General features: G+C 33.3%; 1 protein-coding gene across 2 annotated transcripts in view; it reads left to right on the forward strand.

Moving 5' to 3' along the window:
• Positions 1-2,902: 2,902 nt before the first annotated feature.
• The window catches only part of CNTN5 (contactin 5), a 1,365,947-nt gene continuing 1,345,730 nt past the window's right edge, over positions 2,903-23,119 (forward strand). Inside the window, exons 1-2 of one of the 2 annotated variants that reach the window (XM_078432971.2) lie at positions 2,903-3,173; positions 3,724-3,834. The gene's annotated coding sequence lies outside the window, so the exon portion shown is untranslated. Of the gene's footprint in view, positions 3,174-3,477; positions 3,835-23,119 lie in introns of those variants that run through there. The other variant, XM_078432970.2, reaches the window with a different exon arrangement.

Genomic DNA, 23,119 nt, shown 5'->3' on the forward strand with positions numbered 1-23,119 from the left:
CAATATATAACATAGAAGATTAAAACATCAAAACAGAAAAATGCAAATGCTGAAAGTGGCTCCAATAAGCAAAGCAGGTGATTCAAGAAAGGATTATACCTGACTTGAATTGAGTATTGCCCTCTGTTTCCCTTCATGTTATGGCACAATTTGTTGACAAATAACGTAGCATTGGTCCCGTGACTAGAACCTAGAACCTTCTATGAGTCAGATGAAAGGAGAGGAAAGGAGGCTGTGATTTAAAGAAAAATATCTGTAACACAAATAAGACAAAACCTTAGAGGCAACTCAACTACTACAGATGTGCTACATCTGCTCACTTGCCCACTGGGGACTAGGAAATAAAGAGATTAAGACATTTACACAAAGATGGTTAGACAACAAGATCAGATAAGCAACACGACAGCTTGGTCAAGGTACTATAAGCATAGCATGGAGAAAATGACTCACTAAACCACTTAACCCACTTACAAACAATATTTTTAATTCATTTAATGTTCAAATGATATTTTATCAGGGTAGACAATGAGCTGGCTATTTTTAAAATGTCACTAACAGTCTGAAATAGAAACAAGCGATCTTTTTAATAATGACCTTTTTAAAGTAAATAGCATTGCGATTTTATAATGGGGCATGAATGCCTATGACTTTTAAAGATAATATAAGAGCAATATTTTAAATTCCCATCTTCACATAACAATAAAAGAAATGACTAGTTATGATGCATGTGAAAAGATTTGATGGGTGCTTGGAAAACATGAGTTAGCTTGTTTCTTCTTGGCAGACCTCCTGAAAGAAAATTTTTCCTGCTTCTTACCTTACGCACTGCTGTTTTCCTAATTTCAAATGTTCACCTGCTTATACCTGAAACTTGTGGATGTAATAACAGAGGCACATGACCTATAGACCAATTTAAAAATATGCACTACAACAAAAATAGATTCCACAATAGCAAAATTCTAAATTTTTCAGAAAGATGTAGAAGTCAAGGCTTATTTTGTCTATAGTACATATATAGGTATTAATATGGAATATATAATACTAGTATTGAATTTACAGTTGCATATTATATAATGAAATATTTTAAATTATAAAATAAATGAAAATATAGTCACTCATTCCGAGTCTTGCTGCAATATATCCCTGTAACCTAGTCACTCCTACGTTATGACTTGATATGACTTGAAATTAACATTCTAAATTTGAACTGACAGAAATAGATCTTACTATTCCTAATTAACCAGATTCAACATCTCTTTTCCCACCCTCTAAATGATCAGATAACCTCAAAAGGAAAAGTGCTTTACATTATCAATATTTGTTACACAAATATCTTCATGCCTAATTATAATCATCTTTTTTGTAAAATGTCAAAACATCATAAGCCTTTGTATTATTTTATTTAAAATAATTAACACACCTATATCATTTGAAACATACATCTCCTTGTTCATGTTAACTGTGGGAGGGTACCACGAATCATGTGACCAATAGCATTTCCTTCTTTAAATTGGCTACTATCTTAATGGTAAACTTAAGGCCATTTTTAACAACATAGAAATGAGGTTTTCTGTCTAAACCTCATTCCTGGCTACCTGTCTCTCCAACTATCACGTTACCCTATGTCTTGATTTGACTGACCTACATTCTTGATTAATTTTAAAAAAATTAATAAGCCAACTTAATTTTTTTCTGAAATGAAAGTTGAAAGAAAATATATGAAATATATGAGGTGATGACACAAATGCCAAAATTATCAAATCAATTGCAATATAAAGGTGTTCAAGGAAGTAAAGAAAACTGTAAGCAAGCTTGTCTTTTCTATCTCCTATTAAGGCTGAATGTGCTCAATTATAACAAACATTTAAAGGGAAAAACCTCACTGCACAATAAAAAAAAATAATGTTTTAAGCTTTTAGACTTTGAATCTATGTTGTGATATATTTAAAGAGGTTATAAAAGTCCGGGTGATTCTCTCTGTGAACCAAGAGCCTGACACAGGAGTGAAGCTAGTGAAGCAGAGAAAAAGCCGAGAGAAGTCAAATCTCGGCAACAATCCCTCAGTTAACACAAAGAAAATAACCTAATTACTGGAAAGCAGGGAAAAAGAAAATAAAAAGTATGGAAGGGTAGAGAAGCATTAGATGTGAACACACAAATTTGTCTTTGCTATGGAACAAGAAATCAGCCCAGATCCTGAGGGTGGCCATTAAAAGCAGAGGCTGTATGTTCTCACAACATGTGTGGATGAATGAGAAGAAGCCAAGAAACAGTAAAAAGACTAATTTTAATTACCAGAAAAGCTGTAAGAGAAACAACAGAGAGTTGGTGGTAGGAAGGCTTCCAGCTACAGGCTGCGTGGCACTGTACTCTCCTTACCAATTAGAGCCAGTCAGACCCCATTGAGGGATTAAGTGAGCAGAAGAATCAGCCCCAGTGCAGGGTCAGGCTGGACTCAAACACACATGCAAACCGGACACCAACCGACAGCGGGTGTAACCTGAGGATCTCACACAGTCTCACAGAGATAGATGAACAGAAACAGAAAACAGTGCGTGGGATTTCTTTTCCATTAAACACAGGTGCTAATCGCTTTATCTATGGAAATACATTGCCAAGGACGTGCAATATAATTTCTGTAACAAACTCTTAGCATCAAAGGAATCAAGAGAATTCGAGAATGACTCTGAGATCGAGAGAGGAAAAGTAAAGGGGAGGGCTACCAGAACAATAGCACTAAAGCTGCCACACTGTGGATTTACTACCTGTGTTATTTTTCCAATTACATCCATTGTGATATAAAATTTCAGGAAAAAAAAAAGGGCCGCTGTCTGAGACTAAGCCGACTATTTCCCTAGGTTACTCAGGACTGACGCGGGGGCGGGGGGGGGGGGGAGGACAACCAAGGAGAAATAAAAACAGTCACAGAGCCTAACCGTCCTGAGATAAAACTCATAAGTGTGCGAACAAAGAGAAGCGCTTCCCGGTCAGGACCTAGGGACATTCTCCAAAGTGCAAAGTCCAGTAGCAGCGGGCCTCGGTCGGTGCCGCTGCTGTCTGGGGTAGGAGCGACCGAGTGGGAATCCGAAAGCAGACAGACAGCGGCCAGCGAGCAGAGGAGGGAATGCTCGTCTGAGATCTCCTGAGCAGTCACCAGCCAACACGATCGCTCTGTAATCTATGAATGTTGAATTCGGAAAGGTTGCGGCGCAGAAAAGCAGGTTGGGGGGAGGGGAAGCCCTCCGCACTTCGGCGCGAAGGGAAATAGCGGTTGACTAGTGAGACGAGTAGAGAAACATATAAAACCCTTTGGAAGCAAACAGACCTTTCAGCCCGGGGACATGCTAAATGAACCTTCTCAGCGAGAGGCAGTGAGGCGCAGGGCGCGGGCGACAGCGACAGCGCGGGCGAGCGGGGAGGGGCGAGGGACCGCTCCGGGAAGGACACAGCCAGTCAGAGGCGCGGGGCGCGGGGCGCGCGGACGCATTGGAGGAAAACACGCGAGCCCCAAACGTACCAGCCTGAGGAGGCGCCGCACCTACTTCCCGATATAACCAACTCCGGAGTGGGGGCGCGGAACTGCAAGGAGGCGGCAGCCAAAGTGCCATTAAAGCTCGGGGCGGAAAGGATGAGTTACCTGGGTCCCCTCTTCAGGGAGAAGCAGGGCAAGCTGGAGGATTTCCTCTGAATGATTAAAAACTCCGCAATTCTCTCCTGCCACAGGCTGAGTGGACTCAAGGAACTGCTCTATCTGAACTGTGTTGACGGGCAGGAGGATGGCAGACAGGAATTGAGAGTCACAGAGGAAGGACAGGGGAGTCTGGCATCTCATTGGTAAGTGGCAGGCATTCCTTTGCCAGGGACTGCTTTCTGTGATTATGCACTTCATCTCCCAGGCACTTAACGATTTTTGACACACTCCCTTCTGCAAAGCCATCTTTTCTTGCCATATTGCCAGAATTTAAAAACTGTAACGTAAAGAGTTGTGGTTTTTTCCCCCCAAACATGCTGTTTTTTTCTTTGCTGAAATTTTATGTCAGAAAAGTTGAAGCATGGAGTGAATATAACCTATTTGTGTATCTCATAATGTCATCCAAAATAAGAGTAAACAATTCCTGCAAGTAAACGGTAAGGTAATGAATGCCAGGTGAGGGGAAGAATTTTCTGCAAAAGAGGGTAAATGCTCAGAAAATAGGATGTGGTTCTCAGATACTGAATGTATGTCTCACGACTGAGCCCTGTATTTGTGGGAAGACAGCCCAATGACTGGGCACCTGGCAGTGCAATAACTTGTTAAAATTCAGGAGGGATGCTCTCTAAGTGGAGTTCTATAAAGTTAGAGAGACCAAGGAAAAACGGTGTCTTGAGTTATGCTGCGGTGTTTTCTAAATGTCATGTAGGGGAATGAGACAGATTTTTTTAAGAAAATAAAAATATGTTCAGACATCCTTATTAAGCTTTTTATTGAGAAGTGGAAGAGAATAGTAATTTGCATAAATATGAACATGGTGTAGAATAGGCTGAGAATTACTCTGACAATCTCAAAAAATTTTAATTAACTTTTTTTTTGGAAAAACAAGGATCCAATAAATATTTTAGAATTGTTTTATTTAAAAATTTTATTACCTCTTTAGCGTGAAAAATACAATACAGTCACGTAATTTAAATGCAGATTTGGAAGCAGAAAACTTTTAAACTGTCATATGTGAAATGCCTTACCTATATTCAATCCATCTGTATTTTTTTCTAATTGAAAAGATAAAATAATTTAGAGACACCATACCTCCACCTTGATTCTCAATTTTACCTGGGGAAATAAGGATGAAAGGAATAGATATTCATTAGGGTACTAGCATTAAAAAACACAGACAAATAAATAGTGGGTCGATTTTAAAAAAATTAGTGAAGGTATAATTGATTACTATTGAACTGTAACAGAGCTACAGAAATACTTAGGACTATCATAGCAAGCTAGAAAGAGTTCGTCATGATTGATACTGTGATCCTAAACATAAAAGAATTACTAATGATGAGGTCATTATTTTTTTCAAAGGGCCTGTAGCCAATTTTAAGCAACTCACAAATGTTTCTTTGTATATTTTCCTACTGCATACTCACATGAGTTGTATGTGGACCAGTATATTGAATCTCAAACTTGATAGGTATATGTTTCCTCTGACGCAACTCTAAAGAAACTCCAAAACAATATGACTGTGTAAGAATATGTGACATAAAGCAAATGCTTAAAAATTAAAGATATTACATACAAAGACCAACTAAGTTTAGTGAGAGAAAAAAAACACAAAATGCAAAGTTACAAGTCAAAAAAAGGAAATGTGCCATAAATAATGAAATAGAATTTGAAAAATAACAAGTGGACTGTGGTGAGATGATATTAAAGCATATTTGAAATAGAAAATTAGTGAATGTTTATTACAATATAAAGTGTCAAGGTTTTTGTGCAGGGGTTGGTGCACCCTTTACATTTTTCTAAAGCTTAAAACTTCTGAAAACTAAGGAATGAAGAGAAAAACATTTTAATTTCTTCTTTGATTGCATACACAGTTGAATAGACAGAATTCTCAAAGTTAGAAAAAAGAATATTTACCCTGATAGATTAACTAAATGCCAGACTTTGTAAATTGTGAGGCAAATGTACACCACAGTATGTTTAGAAATAGATCTGGGAAAGTACAATTGTGGAATTTTTTAATGGACCGCTGAAATACCTTAGTTTCCCTATCAGAGCAACCCTTCAACTATTAAGTGGTAAATAAATCTTTAGTAGGTTAGGAAGATTAACTAAAATCAAACAGTGAACACACACATAGGCTATTAAAAATTAGTTGTTTGTGCACGTTTACTTCAATTGTATGGGTCCAACTGAGAAGAACTGTTTGTTAAAATGGAACAGGTTTGGCTAAAATATAGTTCTATAAATATATTTTTTATTTAACAGTTTAGAAGACCTTTAGCACCTTTAGATTAGAGATTAGAGTGTGGTTTAATCTCAAAACTGATTTGGTAATAAGGACCAGAGGGTGTCAGTAAAGGGTAGAGGGCTCTCCAGATGAAGAAAGGAAGGGGTTGCTATGCTGCCCAAGTTATTTTGGAGTTTGTCTTAACTCCTAGAGAAAACAAAAGGCATATTTTATGAAATTAAAAAATTTGCCTAGATGGCTTTAATAGTGTAGAGATGATTTGACTACATTTAAGTTCCATTACTAACACAAGTTTTATAGCAGCATTTAGTGATTCCCCATCCAATTTAGGATTTTATGGGGCCAAGGTTTAAAATGTTTTTTGCTTGATCCATCCTATCATACATATTTTGCTTAGCTACATTGTCTTTGAACTGTCTGCTTTTTAAAATATATGTTTTCTTAAAATTTTGTTAAGAGATTGGAAATTTTATCTTAATTTGAATGTGTCCATATGTTTATATAATTTGGCAACTTAAAACTCTGACTTCAAGATCTCAGATTTATTTACTCCTTTTTTTATTGCTGAAGATACAAACATAAAATAAGAGGTGTGTATTTCTGACAAGATATTTTCTTAGATTGGTGTTATAAGGCTGTGCTAATATGTCACATGAACTTCTTAGCACTTTATAGCAGGAAAGAGGCTGGTCGGAAGCTCAAAGCAGTAGAATGTTTGCCGAGGTCTATTTTCTGAGCATTTGTGATCAATAATTCCACATTAGAGAATGGTGCATTTTAAAAAGTAATGAGTAATATAAAATCCCTTGATATAATATTTAGGAATAAAAACTATTTAAGAGCTATGTCCAGTATCCCTACCTATGCCCAATTAATTTCTCCTTTTATGATTTTTTGATATCCAAATGTATAATGTTAGAAGGTTTCTGATAAGCAGCATAGTATCAGTTAATATTTTTCTTAAACTCTTGGACATTCTTTTAGTTAATTATTTTCATTAAGAATGAATAAAACAAATTTGGTAGTGTTTCATTGATACACTGAATATGAGAGGAATTTTTAAACTGCTTTATTGTATATATTTACCTTCTAGGAAGATAAGGTTTTGCAGTTAAATTATTTCATCAAAGTTATTTGTCAGTATTAAATTATACCCCATGAACTTGATATCAGACCATGTATTAACTTCATTCATGTTTTATCTATTATAAACATATGTATAATCCAAAGAGAGCATTTTTATCCACATCAACCCCTTAAATTAAAACACAAGTCTTTCACATCATATTCCACATTGTTAGATATTGTATTTTTGACTTTCTAGTCTTCTGAAACATCAGTTCATAAGACTTAAAGCCAGCCAAAGTATGGAAGCTCTTCTTCTCAGTTTTATAAGGAAATAGAACCCTAGAAATAGCCCATAAAGTAATCCTGGGAAGGAAATCAAAGTTCTGTCTTTTCATGGACATCAAAAAAATCAATACATCCAACATTTCTTAAGCTAATATAAAATAGTGTGGGAACTGTCATTCTCAAGAAACTTTAGAGAGCATGGGTGTTCATTTCCCGTGTGTTCTTTAAGCTGGAATCCCTTGTGACCATTGTCATTTTTAAACAATTCCAAAAATGGATGCATTTGACAATACAGTTGTAAAATGGATTTTTTTTGTCTTCTCAGTGGTTCCCTAAAAATCCATAATGACCTAAATAACTTGCTTCCTTGTGGATACCACTTTTATGCATTTTTAGCAAGTGGATTTCTCTTACATGATCCAGCAGGACTTGCCCATTTTCCTCATATCTGTCAAGAATCCAAGTATTCCCTATACTTATAAACGTGAAAAAAAGTTGAGCTCTTGATAGAAAATAAAGTATTAACATAGTTGTATGAGCCTTCCTGCAAACATTCCTTTATAGTTTGTGTCTTTATTTTAAAATATGTCCATGCATGGGGCGCCTGGGTGGCGCAGTCGGTTAAGCGTCCGACTTCAGCCAGGTCACGATCTCGCGGTCCGTGAGTTCGAGCCCCGCGTCGGGCTCTGGGCTGATGGCTCGGAGCCTGGAGCCTGTTTCCGATTCTGTGTCTCCCTCTCTCTCTGCCCCTCCCCCGTTCATGCTCTGTCTCTCTCTGTCCCAAAAATAAATAAAAAACGTTGAAAAAAAAAAAAATTTAAAATATGTCCATGCTTAAGCGTTAAAGTAGCTCCTGGGCAAGGAGGAAAATCAATGTATTTTATTTATGAGTTATCAAAAATTCTTTTGCGACCATCAATAGGATAAGTGTAATTATATACATAAAGATTTTATCGGCCTGGGATAGGAATCTGCTCCTTATCATTCTATCTTATCATTATAGCTGTTAAATGCTCAAGATGATTTCATCTTCCATTGTCATCCAGTAGTAACTGTAGCATATGGATCTTAGGAAGGGAAATTTTGCTGGTCACTTAGGTGATGAAAGGTGAATTAAAATTCTCTTCCTATTGATAGACATAATATTGGAAGAAAAAGATATTATAACAGGATAATTATAGTTATAATGTGTCTGGATCCATAAACATATTTTTAAATATATTTTAAGGAAGATTTCACTGGCTCCACAAGTTTATATTTATGAAACAACTGGTAGAGAAATGGTATATTTATTGGGTGAAAAATTTACTTGTATGCATATAAATTTTCATCTTTATTTTCTCAAATATTTAATTTCTTATTTAAAAGTGTTAAAGAACTTTTCTGAAGCTAAACCAAACATTATATAAACCAAATGTAAATATTATTTTAATCCTCCTGGGTTCTCCCATTTCAATTTTATATAAGAATTCACTTTTCAATTATGTCATATTTGCTGAGATATTGTATTTTGTAGTCTCGGAAATGACAGAATTCGATGAAATTATTGGAATTAAGTTGAATAGTAACTGGAGGATACAGATGAGTGACAGTAGGAAGTTAAAAAAGACTTCTTGTTTTCTAGAAATAAATTTTTATTCAATTGGTATTTCATGATCATTAATGTGAAATTGTTTCCTGTGCTTCTAAACAAATTTAATTGCCCTCAAATATTTCTGAAATCATTAGAAAAGGTCTCATATCGAATCTTAGTTAGATTTTATGTTTTGCTTTATTGTGTTGGTTTGAAACTTTCCTCTTCATATTCTTCTCCAAAAGATACAGACTAATCTCATGTCTTATATTCAAAAATTAATAAAACAATTTGCTAGTGATCATTAATTTTTCTAATTTTGGGTATATTTTATAATAGGTACTTCAAAAGTCATATCATTTGTAATAGAATTGAAACCTTAAATTTCATAATTCAGTACTCTTCCTCTTTCAATGCCATTATTCTAATGGCAATATATGAGCTAGTGAATGAGTTTCTAATGTTAAAATAACCATCTCATTAAAAATAACCACAGATATCATAGGTCACTAATGATAAATAGATTATCAGGACATTTAGGGAACAGTGACAAAATAATATCATTTAGTATTAGAAGGAGCCTTACAGAGTGCATACGTATTACCACAAAGAGTAACAAACAGATATAAACAGGTGAAGTGCTCTGTTCAACATTACATTTAATGGAAAAAATAGAATTAGAACCCTATTTTTTTTATTTCTTTGTCAGAGCTTTTTATAGTTTATACTTTTTATTTTGCTATGAAAATATTAATTAGTTTTATATCTTTTAAGTCAAGATTACTACATAGTATACTTGTAAAACATTGTCTTTTAAGATTAGAAAATTTAAAATTGAAATATGTTAACTAAGAGGAAACAGCTATACCCACATTCTCTTAACCAAGAACTGAATGTCTAGCCAATGTAATTGCTGGATATAAAGTTTTTCAAATGAACTTAGTGTGTACTCAGCAGTTAAATAGGAGGCTTTTGACAGTATCAATTAAGAAACCTGGAAATGCAAGTAAGAAAAGAAACACAAGTGACTTTTTTCCACCATATATTTATAAAGGACTGTATATTTTTTTGGTTAAAACTTTTTTTTTCCTTAATTGGCAGTTTTTTAGTTTTTTGTTTATTTGTTTGTGGTTCTTTCAGTAATATGTGTTTAATGACACACTAAAATGAGATAGAAAGTCAACGAGAAATGTAGCTAAGAAAATGTTCCTGTGTATTGACAAGTTTGGATAAAATTTAAATCATGAGCTTCCATAGGATAGTAATGATTTTGGAGAATTTAATAAAATGCAAAGCAGAAAATGAGTCTCTAGAAATAGGTACCATTCCTCTGAGTTTTAGAATTAAAATATCAACTTGTATAAAAACTCTAGTTTTACTGCTGTAATACTAAAGAAAGTTAATACAGAACACATTTGAGTCTGTAATAGTATTTAGTTTATCACTGTGTCTGAACCAAATTTCATCTATGCTTAATTTTAATAATGTGATGTAATTATTTAAACACTTAAGCCTGGGAAGAAAATTAGTTTTCACTGCAATATGTATTGTAGGTTATAAGCTTTAAGTTATCTGTCTACCAAAATATTCTGTTTTTGCATGAGGCACAATGCTGCCCTAATTGTGGAAGGCAATATTGAGATGTATAGACCATGAGCTAAAAAATTCTATGGTAGAACCGAGGGTAAACTATAATATGAGCATAGTGCAACTCAAGTGATTATACATTGCTAGGTTTATGGTACAACATTGTCTCTCAAATCTTTCATTGTCACGTATGACAAGAGAATTTTTGTATGTCCATATGGGCTGACTTCATATTTTAAGACTCTCATTTACTTTAAATACTGAATATTTAAAGGTGACAAATATAGTAAAGATGAAGTGAAAAACAATGGCTAAAATAATATCTAATCTGAATTTTTTTACCCTATGCATATTGACAGATTTTGCAAATAATTAGTAGAAAATATAAAATATATTCTCTAAGTCCAATGAATAAGTGGTCCTTAATATTCTTTGAATTTTTACTTTCTTTGGATATTTACTTACCTACAACTTATTTTGAATTCTTCAGTATTTTCCAAAAACAGTAACCTTAGTAAGAAAGAATGGTTAAGATTTAAGTTAAATGATCCATAATTGATTTTATGAAAATCTACCACATTAACTGTGTTTAAAAAGTTATGACTATATTTGTTTCTCATTTTTTAAGGTGGTCTTATTAGTATATGCTTTAATGTGTAGCATTAATAAAGAGACAATTCTTTCAAGTTTAAAGCAATTTCTACATCGTTTCACTCACTCAAATGGTCTAGTGTGTGCAGTTGTAGTTAAGTAAGAATATAAAGGGGAATAAATAGTTTATGAGCTGGTGGAGGAAATAAGCATATAGGGTAAATGTGGTTCAATGTAAAATGTACAGTGATAGCACTGTATACAGCTAAGATGCAAATATTCAAAGTGTTCTCCTTTTGGAGACTACTGTTAGTTTTCTCCTACTGTGTCTTTCCAGCTTGGAGTATTTTATGCTAGCTCTCTAATTGCTGCATTTACTTCCTACTGCCTAAGTTATTTTGAAGTAACTTTGATTCCAAGACTCACCTAACCACTTTAAATGAATGCTGTGTTTTTCTACATCTCATTATAGTGCTAACTTTAGTATCTTAGAACCATCCAGGCTCTGATGATAGAATTGCATCTTAGGTAAAATAAATGTGGCATGCTTAGATGCTGTGAAAAGATACATTTCTTACATGTGATAATAAATAAGCTTTATTTCTTTCTATGATTAAGTATAGAATATTAATGGTGATGGTAAACCATATTTTAAGGGGTTAGGTTAACTGCAAAGCTAATACAGCTTTACTTACACAGTCCCTTCCAGATAGCAATACTAGTAGTAATAGAGGTGTCAGAACAGTAGTAAACATTATTTTGATCATTATAATAATATATCTAACATAGGGAGGGCAGTATAGATTAAGGGACTTGGTGTTTGAATTTTAGAGTTCAGCCTTGGTTCCACAACTTGTTAGCTGTTTAATTTTAGAAGACTTACTTAACCTTTCTTTATATGCAAAATTAGGATAAAAACTGTCATGCAGTTGTGATAATATTAATATAAAAATAAACAATCTACTTCTCAATAACAAAAACGACAGTGGTAGAAACATCAAAAAAGTCTGGGAAGAAAACTTGTTTTCACTCCAATATGTATTTATGTAAGATATAAGCTTTAAGTTGTCTGTCCATCCTAATTGTAGAAAACAATATTGAGATGTATGGACCATGGGTATTTAAAGATTATTCTATATATCTTCTCTTTTATTAAATTAACTTATTTAGAAAGACATTTCTTATAAAATTAGTATACACAAAGCCACTTATTTTTGGCAATCCAAAGCAAGTGAGAGGTTTGATCTCAGCAAGTGAGAGGTGGAAAATTGTCAGTTCGGACACAACTTGATAAGAAACTTAAGAAAATGTACTAGTAAACATAATTATTGAGATATTAGTCACACATTCTGAAGACATTGGAGGAACAGAAATAGTCATTGTGTGGATGGATTAAACTGAATTCCCAGACAAAATAAGATTTTGTACTAAGAAGTACTAAGATTTGGCGGAAATTTCAATTATGGATTGGTAAAGACTCTTTTCAGTTGGTGGAAAGACAGGCAGAAAGAAGATGAATATGTAAAAGGAAGTAGGAAAATTAACTAATGTAAAGAAAAAACTCTAATGCAAAGAGAGAAGTTAAAATACATCGAATGCGATGTAAAGGATTCTGAGAGACATGTAAAGTATTGGGATTTTATCAAAAACAAGAGGCTAATAGTTCATTTCAAGATTAGATGGCATTTAAGGTGAGGGTCAGCTCCAGTTTTGCACGTAGCTGTGACTTGGGCAAATCACTTCCTCAGTTTATTATCCTCTTAAGAGAGTTAAAATCAATAAACCTAAAGGATATTTTGGGGGGTTTTGATACACTGTAATTTAATGGCCCCTATGTGAGTTATGAGATTTTGATATAGACAAAAGTTGAAAGAAACAAAACTGTTGGTGTTGACAGCTTAGTCTAGGATAGATTCCACCAAACAGATATAATGAGACAAGACATTGCATTCATAGCGCCTGGAGAGGCCATGGAAAAAGCATGGACTTCCTACTACCCAGATTTCCTCCTGATCCAACAGCTTCCCTATGTGGTTCCCCGAGAAATACAGAAACTTTTCTAAGCTTCTGTTTCTTTACTTGTAAAAGAATGATATTAACTACTGTTTTACAGGTTTTTTGTTTGTTTTGTTTTTATAAGAAGGAAACAAGAATGGTTTCAGGAGTCAAGATTATTTCCTTCATATCTTTAGGTGCAATTGCTTACAAATTTGTTTTTTTAATGCTTAGGTTCAAAAAATATTTGAAGACAGAAAAGTAATATAAATTTTGTATAAATACACATCGGCACAATCGGTCCAGTTTTCCAAATATGAGGAAAATCACTTATTTTATTGATATGGAGATGTTTTATTTTCCTTTTATGGTCTTAATTTTACTTGCATGTATTGAAAGAGATTACTGGCTGGGGTCTTTTTATTATATTGTGTTTTTGCTCTGTCTGTTAAAGGAAGTATTTAATGTTCTTTTATAGAATTATTTAGAGCATTGATTCTATTTTGGAGATGGAGAGGAGATGTTCAGATATTGTCTTTGAATCCCATGTAATTGCAAAATGGTATAGGATATATTCATTTGCAAATACTATGTTCCTCTGAGTATTTTCTTCTTTCAATTTTAGTACATGTTTTGTTACTTAAAAAATAATTTTATGAAAGTAGCTCATGCTGCAAATATTATGTTAAAAACAAATAGAAACTGAAATCTTTTAAATAGCAAATTGTCAATAGATTTTAATGCAAACAAATGATTTCATTTTAGTTTGCAAACATTTTACAGATTTTTTTCTACAAATGATATTTAGGTATATAATTAGATTCTGGCTTGGCTACTATTATTAAGTAATATTATTAAGTAAACACAGTTTGTGTTTAATATGGTGAATTATGTGCCTCTCTATGCTTTGTATTTGTACAGCCAATCAACATCTTCCTTAAATGTTTGCTGATTATTTTACTATTGCAGAAAATTCAATACAATGCAAAGATTGGAAGAATCAAATCTCACACACAAAAAACTCTCTTTCAAAAAAAGAATATTAAGACTATACTGCTTATTGAGGAAAAATAGGAAGGTGGAGAAAGCCACAAAGCAGACAGGAGAGGGAGCTGATAGAAAGGAATTTCACAGCATTTTATGAGGAAATGATTAAATAAGTATTCATATCATGAGATACTTTAAAAAAATGGCCTGAGGTGCTATTTCACCTGAAGCAAAGATGTCTTTTTATCTTTTCTGCGTGTGTTTGTTTTATAAGATAATAGGCTTTAGATATAAATGCGTGGTTGATTTTGTCAGATTGAATCTTGAAATGCCATTTATTCAAAAATATATAGTTGCCTTGATAAACATTAATTTAGAAGAAAGAAATGACTTTGTGTTCTCATTCCATGCATATTACTTCTCTTTAGATATTCTGCATGATCAGATGTCTCCTACATATGAGAACTTCAATACATGTTTAAAAGTTAAGACAACTATCTTGATCTAACTTCATATTAACTACCTTTCTAAAGGTAATCTCTGTTAGGTTAAGTGTTTGTCCGTAGTTAATGTTTGTGTAAATGGTCTCAGTTCAATTTCTTTTTTATATGAAGAAATTATTGTTAGTTTCTTGTAGCCTTATATTTCAAACACATTAGGGTAATTCAAGTTTTCTTGAATGAGCAAGAAGAAAACTCAAATGACAGATAAATATATCTTCTTACCTAGCTTTTTTCTCCTTGGCAAAAATAATACACTGTTTTAAGGGTTAATTTAAAGAGGCATAGTTTTGTAGAGGAATTATTTTCCAATAACAAAAGATAATTATAATTTTTTTCCAGCTCATCATTGATAAAAAGTGGAATGCTAAGAATGACTTCAAATATAATCCTAACATACTTTTTGTGACGTTACAACTGATCTGTTCTGTTGGGGTATTGTCAGCCTGGTGACCATATGATAAACAGCTCTCAAAGTCAGAATCTTGATCAAGTGAATACTGTTGTCATCATCTGTTTTTTATCCTAACGTTATTGAGTTGACAATGAGCATTATAAAAAGAATATAATGAAAGCTGAATCTCTGCCCTAAAATTTCTTCTAGTCCTGTGCTTCAGGGGTAGAAGTGCAGAACTAGAAGCCATCATCAACAGGAATTTTTACATGCACCCTTCCAAAACATGTTGTATCTTTTTATTCATAAAATAATTTTGGGTGCCTACATAACAATTCAAAAGGTACATAATTTTTGAACACTGTAGACTATGTCATGATAAAGATAGAGTATAATTTATATACATAATCCTTCTCCTAAAATCATTTATCAATTTATTTTTATATGCAAAGACAAATGTGAAATAAAAATTCTTATATGCATTTTTACATAAGTGTAAGTAGATCTAGAAGCAAAATTCCCAGGTAATTGAGAATGTGCATTTAAAATTTTAGTTTTACTGCCAAATTAATCTCCACAGGGATGATTCCAGTTAACACTTCCACCAACAGTGTTTTAGAATATCTGTCTATCCATATTTTGAATATTTTCACATGTTTTTAAAATATTTCTTAGTCTTACATTACTACCAATCCCCAATTTAACTCTATTAAGTTGATTTTTTTTTCTTATTTCCTTTACATACTAACTGAAACCAAGACACAAATGGCAGCAGGAAGTCAATTACAAATGTTTTGAGGCATTGCTCAATTTTCTAGGAAAGCACATTGTGAAAAGCAAGAAATATTTGTATAAGTAACATCATTTTGTTTCCCCTCCAATGCAAAAGATCCAGTTGGGGTATGAAAAAGAGAAGACAGACAGTTCTACGTGGGTAGAGCAGAAAAGGCTTCAAGCAAAGAAAAGATTCTGGATAAATGAATCCTCTCACATTCAAACCAGCCTTCTAAATCTTACAACACTGGTTCAGGGCATCTTTCAGTAGAATAACATCTCCAGCTTTGTTTCTTTCCTTCTGTTCTCCAACATGTCAGCCATTATGATGGAATAATCTTTCAAAGATTCAGACCTGGTCATGCCATTTCTTTTATAAACTACTTTGCATAACATAAACAAGTAGATTTTTAAAAATGTTTATTTATTGGGGGAGTGAGAGGAGAGAGAGAAAGAGAGAGGGAGAGAGAACGAGCGGAGGAGGGGAAAAGAGAGGAAGGGAGGAGAAAGAACAAGCAGGCCCATAAACTGTGATATCTGGACTTGATCAAGAGCTGGATCCTCAGTCGACTGAGCCACCCTGGTGGCCCAACATAAACAAGTGAAATTTTATTTAATTAAATTAGCCCTTTTTCCTAATGTATAATGCTCTAGATAAAATAATGCTTTAGAGATACCAGAATTGAGAAATACCACATAGAAGTAGCGTTAGGATACATCATAACACAGAATGAGCTCTCAGCAAGTGTTTGGGTTTTTGGTTTTGTTTGTTTTTTTTAAGTTTTATTTATTTATGTTTGAGACAGACAGAGAGTGAGCGAGCACAGGCAATAGAGGGGCAGAGAGAGAGAGAAGGAGACACAGAATCTGAAGCAGGCTCCAGGCTCTGAGCTGTCAGCACAGAACTCAATGTGGGGCTCAAACTCACAAACCGTGAGATCATAACCTAAACTGAAGTCAGATGCTTAACCAACTGAGCCACCCAGGTCCCCTAGCAAGTGTTCTTACTATACTTCCACGTAAGTTTAAGTTTGGTCCCTGACCTAACAACATCAATAAAATTATTTGTTTAAGTTCTCTTTTCCTAATTGTGATGAAGAAACCAAACTTGTATGTGCTTGAAAAATTTGTGATGAAGGTTCTTAATTTGTTTTTTATTTTTATCTAAATTATCAATTGACTCACTGAGTTTTGCTTGCTTACATTTGCCTTGCTCCTTTCAGAACATGTAACAATGCTTGAGATAAAGGCATGCACACGAAACCAATACTTACTTTAACACTTCTGAAACATGAGCAAATCTTTTTCATTTTATACATCATTTGTAATGTTCAGCTATTCCACAAAATGAAAACTGCTTAGCACAAAGAAATAAAAAAAGATACATATATTTTTTACAAGTCATTGTAAGATGATATATAATGAAAAAGAACATTTTTTTAGGAAGATGATGTACCATACATTATGTTTGAATTTCACCATTGAATCAAATCACAAGTACCACTAAGTGAAATGTCCTATCTGTAACTAAAGTAAATTATAAACTTAATTATTAGTTCTAGCTATCATATAAAATTTTATTTCAATTCAATAAATTAACAACTAGCTAAAATAATTAGATACCAAAGTTATTATAAGAATAAATAATTTAAAGCTGAAAAGACATTTCCTGTATCTTTTCAATATATTTAAAAGAATTTTTCTTAGATAACTCTTTTGGAATGTAGTTTAAAATAAAGCATAATGTGGAATTTAAGAAACAAAACAAATGAACAAAGGAGAAAAAAAGAGAAGGAGGCAAACCAAGAAACAGACTCAACTACAGAGAACAAACTGATGTTTACCGGAGGGGAGGTGGGTTGGAGAATGGGTAAAAAGGTGATGGAGATTAAGGAGTACACTTGTAGTGAAGAGCATTAGTGGGTGTTGTATGGAAGTCTTGAATCACCATACTGTATAGTAATAACACTGTGTATTAACTAATTGGGATTTAAATAAAAACTTCAAAATAATAAAGTATAATTATCATGCTGTTAAAAATAATAGTTAAAATATAATGTTTCTTCCCATTCTGGCGTATATTTTGATAACTAGATTAAAAGTTGAGTTCATAAACTCAATACCATAAAGTCATTGAAACATTAGCAATAAAAAGAGTTGTAAATATGTTTTAGGGAAATGAAAGAAAAAGAAGGAAAATCCTGAAGAGGAGTTCAATACCAAAAAGCTTAAAGGCATTTACAAGCTTTTTCAGGTCATTTAGTACATTTAAGTCTGGAGGTATGCTATTATCTCCTTTATTCCTTGTGCTTATTTCTTCTTTATCTTAAGATACTATTCTTCTTCTAATCAAAAGGTCTCTGTCATTGACAGGAAATGCTATTGAACTGCCCTGAAAGATTCACATTCTTATTTTTTCCATCACTTGATAAACTCAGAAAAGCCATGCTGCTGTTCATCATATTGTTTCTGCCTCAATAGAAAACACTAAAAGTAAAAGCAAATGGAAGACCAAGAAGTCTTTTTGAAATTAGGGAAAAAGAGAATTTGCAGCTGTTAAACACACAAATACTAACTAGAATCACAAAAATTCCAGTGTGCACAATTAAAATTGTCTTCTCATCTCTGAGATTTTACAAAATAGTGGGCAGTTGCTTAATAAGAGAAATGATGGATTAATGTTCACACTAGCTGCTGAGCACTGAATCCAAAAACAGAAAAGAAACTGATTGTTAAATTAGCTTCTGTGGTCCTCCTGGTGACAAATAGATGGCTTGCAGCAATCAGCAGTACTCTACAAAATATTTAAAAGGACTGCTTCTTGGCATTCCTAAACTTCTATGAAAAGATTTCAGAGACTTTTATATTTTAAAAAACATGTAGTATCTCAGAGAATCAAGAAAAAAACTCAAGTAAATTTTATATACCACTTAAAATTTGTTCAGCAATTTGAGACAAAACATTTTTTAGGGAGACGATGCGTTTTTTCAGGATGGCACTGGGATGGGGGGGATTTATCCTCAACTTTTCCACATTTTTAAAAACATAAAATCAATCTGCTAAGAACAGTTAGCAGTAGGTATTTGCTCAGTAGCAGAAGGATAGGAATTTAGAAGCTGGGCTACTACTACCAAGGTGCAAGCTAGGAAAAATTGCTAGAGAAAAAGACAAAAGATGATTCAGTATAATGCAAATATATGTACATTTTGAAAGAAAATAAGAAAATATAATTTAATAACTAGAGCCAAAACTATATATTATGATTTTTTTGAATTCCAAGTACTATAAAAACTCAAAAACTAAAGGCATAACAAATTATTAGACTTGGAAAAAACTCCTGTAACAAAGGTTATCATGAAAATAATTATATACATCCGATTAGATATGAAATAAATACTATACTAGCCTGATTAATTAACGTAATCCTGATATTTGATAGTATTTGGGATCATTATTTTAGGTCTTATGTTTACCAATTAACTGTGTTTTTTTCTACATAGTTAAGGTTTTTAAAAACCAGAAGCTATAAAAATTCAAAGAAAAAACAGAATTTAAGAGATCATGTAAAAATAAAAGTTAAAAAATGTGGACGATTCTTCTAGGTTTATTTGGTGTGTACTATGTGCAAGGCAAGTTGACATTTATATGGAACACATTTTAATTATTAGCAGTATATCAAGTTTACTCTGAATATAGATCAAAGTCTCACAATATCCATTATTTAAATGGTTTTGCTGATCTGTGTACAGAGATATTGTGTGTGCATTCACTCCCTTTTATGGTAAAAAAAGAGCTATCACAATCTGAAGTATTAACATTTCTTTAGTCACAATTTGAGAACTTATTGTAAATTAAAAAATGAAACTGCAAAATGTAACTAATGCACTTCCAGATAACATAATAATAATAATAATAATAATAATAATAATAATAAGCAATTTAGGAGAAACTGTACTATATCAAAAAAGAGAAAGAACTGTAACTTTAACTTGAATTAATCTTCTCAATTCTAAAACTCTCTTTGTAATTTCTCACTTATTCAGTGAGAGCACAAAACTGAATAAGACATGGGCCCTCCTTGGCCTTGAATTTTCAGAACAATATTTCATGTATTTCATGGAGTAGGTATTTCCCATCAAGGAACTTTTCCCATCTATGAACTTTTTTCTTATAATTTCAAAATTTACCTGCAAAAATTTACCTCTTAAAACCTTTTGTTCCCACATCTGCTTTTCTTCAGCTATTTTTTTCTCTTCTTTAGGGACTCCATACTTCATATTTCTGCCATTTCTCTAGTATCTTCATTCTCTCCATTTCTATAGTCTTCTTTTGTCCTACAACAAATGCAGGCTGGCCCAGTCTTAAAAATAAAAGTTAGCCTACTCATCATACTTTTGTTCAAGCTACTACCCTGTATATACTACTCTCATACTTTCCTCCTCCTTCTGATTCATTTGTTGGCATACCTTGCCTATCTTCCTCTGAATTCATTGAAGGTAATCTTACTCAAGTATTTATTCTCGTCACCAAGCACATAAGACACTCACCGAGTGCTTATTGAGGAATACATGAATCCTACCATGTTCTTTCATTATTATTTCAATATGATTTCAGTATGAATTTCAATATGATTATGCCCAGGAAATGTGGTGTTAGATATACATAAATGTTATATTATCTAAACTTTCATTAATAATAAATAACATAATAGCAGTAAATTGCATCCCTCACTCTTTATGTTTTTAACACATACAGAAAGAATTCAATGACAGTTACGGGCAATGTGCGCAGTGCTATTTTATGTATAAGGTATAGTTTAATTTTGATGGCTCTGAATCAGTAATTATTTAAATATTTTTGTGGACTAAAATTCCCTAATTTGACCATGACAAATTAGGCCTAATTTGATGAATGACAATTTTGGAGAAACGGTACAAATAGTCCTTTGCATATGTACATATGCACACAGAGCTCCCTGCCAAGGCATGAATTCCGTAGGTGCCCACTACTAGCTGAAGGCTTTTTTTGGTATAATAACTTGCCTGATAGCAGCATAGTTTATTATCACATGTTGCTTGAGACTCTACCTTAGTTTCATCATTGTGTTTATTAGTGGGATCTGCTCACTAATGGCACTCATTTTATTTCCTTATAAATAAGGATTTCAGGGGATTATTTCCCCATTGAGTTTTCTCGAAGTTATATTAAATTCAGTGTCTGTTACTAAGCATCACTTCTTTGATATTAATCATACATAGTACTGAACACTTAGCAGATAGTCTTTCATTCATCTTTTAAAACTGGGAGCTATGATTATCCTAACAGTGTCTTTGGTATTGATACTTGTATCTAGCAATGATCCTGAGATGAGTGATAAAAATGTACTGCATACGTTAAAAAAGTTGTCTGAAGTTCTGAAGATGGCTTCCAGAGCTGCTCATTTATAAGGATAAAGTGAAAACTTTTGCAATTTATTGTGATTCTCATTTCCCAAAGAAATTTGTATGTACAGATATAGCTATATTAATTTAATCAGACAATATGGGGCACCTGGCGTCCAACTCTTGATTTCAGCTCAGGTCATGGTCTCACAGTTTGTAAGCTGGAGCTCTGCATTGAGCTCTGTTTTCAGATTCTCTCCCTTCCTGTCTTTCTGCCCCTGGTCCACTCGTGTGCTCCTTCCCTCCCTCCCTCTCTCTCTAAAAATAAGTAGATAAAAAAAACTTAAAAAAAAATTAATCAGGTAATAGATTTTATGAGACCAGATTAAGAACATGCTCCCAAATATGCTTATTTGCACTTAGATCGGAAAAGATTGTGCCATTTTAAGTTAGTTTTCAAAATTAAATATAATGATGCCTAAAATGTTTTTAGATGGGGTTGGGCACATGTGAGTCAATAAGCATTAATTAGTTTTTAACTTTAAACTAAAGTATTTGCAACTATGTAACATATAGGAAATATTACTCTAGGATTGAAATAAGGTTCATACCTTAAATGGTATGCATTCTGGATATATTGAGCATTGTTGCATTGTTTAGAGCTTCAAATTAATGATGGCTAATATTTATTTGGTGTTTGCTGTATGCTAGGTACTATTTTATGTGCTTTACATAGCACCTAATTTTCACAACAAACTTATGAGGTACTGTTACCATCTCATAGATGAAGAGTCTGAAGCACACAGATATTGAAAAAATTCACTTATGGACTATTAAGGGGCAAGGCTGTTTTTGCACCCAAGCAACTAATTTGTTCACCATGACTCTCCTTATTATAAGATTAATAATAGAGAGATATTTTGAAATTTCCCCATTACAGTTTCATTACATTTTCATTATTATCATTCTATCTTGGGCCTACCCTTTACAGGGGACCCTGCTTTACATTTTTTTCCAGCCAGGCACCATCCCCAAAGGAAAGGATTTTGATAACCATGGAGAATTATTTCTTCTGAGCTTATACCCACCATCCCTTGCTATAGGTCACACTAGAAAACTGAAACCTCAGAATTCTTTCATAAGGTGACATGAAGCCTATCCCCAGGTCCTGATAGGCCTCTAATCTGGATCCATCTCTTTGGGCAGACTGGTGTGGATATCTGTAGATCTAAAGGGCAGCCAAGATTTAGGGGAGGTGAAGGCAGCTTAGAATCATGGTCTGGAACGCCCGCCTTGTATACAAAGCCTCTTGTGGTACCGTAGAGTAAATGGGCAGGCTGCTGAGTAGGGACCTTGAGTCAGGGTCCTCAAAGGTTCATGTTTTTGTACCAAACTCTAAGGAGTCTAAAAATTCCAAATTCACAACTGACTTTGCAGAACTTAAAAAGAAGTATGTGCAAAGTTGGAGAAAGAGGCACATTAGTTTGTATTAAAACTTATAATTATTTATACTTGATATATGGGTCACTATAAATATTCTTGTCCCAGAGCTTCAAATATTAGAGCAGGTCCTGGCTTTCATGTTTGCAATTATATTTTATGCATATTATAGCATAAGGGATTTGATTGTTACTTTATATTCTTTACCTACTAAGTATGAGACTACATTTTCTCTCTTGTGAATAATGACATAGCTAATGCTTTAAGAGAAAATATAGTACATAATAGAAACTAACTTCATGCTGCTTACTGGGTAACTGGTAGATTAATTTTTATTTTTTATTTTTAATTTAGAAAATTTAGAAAATTTTTAAAAGTAAACTCTACACTCAACAGGTGGCTCAAACTCACGACCCCAAGATCAAGAGTCTCATAATCCACTGGCACCCCGGTAGACTATTGTTAGAGACCTTAACACAAGACTCTTACATTGTCCCATTTATCATCAATGCATCAAGAGAGCTCAGACAGTCATACTATATATATATATATATATATATATATATATATATATATATATATAGACATAGATATAGATGATG

Source organism: Panthera onca, chromosome D1 (genome assembly GCF_046562875.1).
Source record: "Panthera onca isolate mPanOnc1 chromosome D1, mPanOnc1 haplotype 2, whole genome shotgun sequence".
Lineage (NCBI taxonomy): Eukaryota > Metazoa > Chordata > Mammalia > Carnivora > Felidae > Panthera > Panthera onca.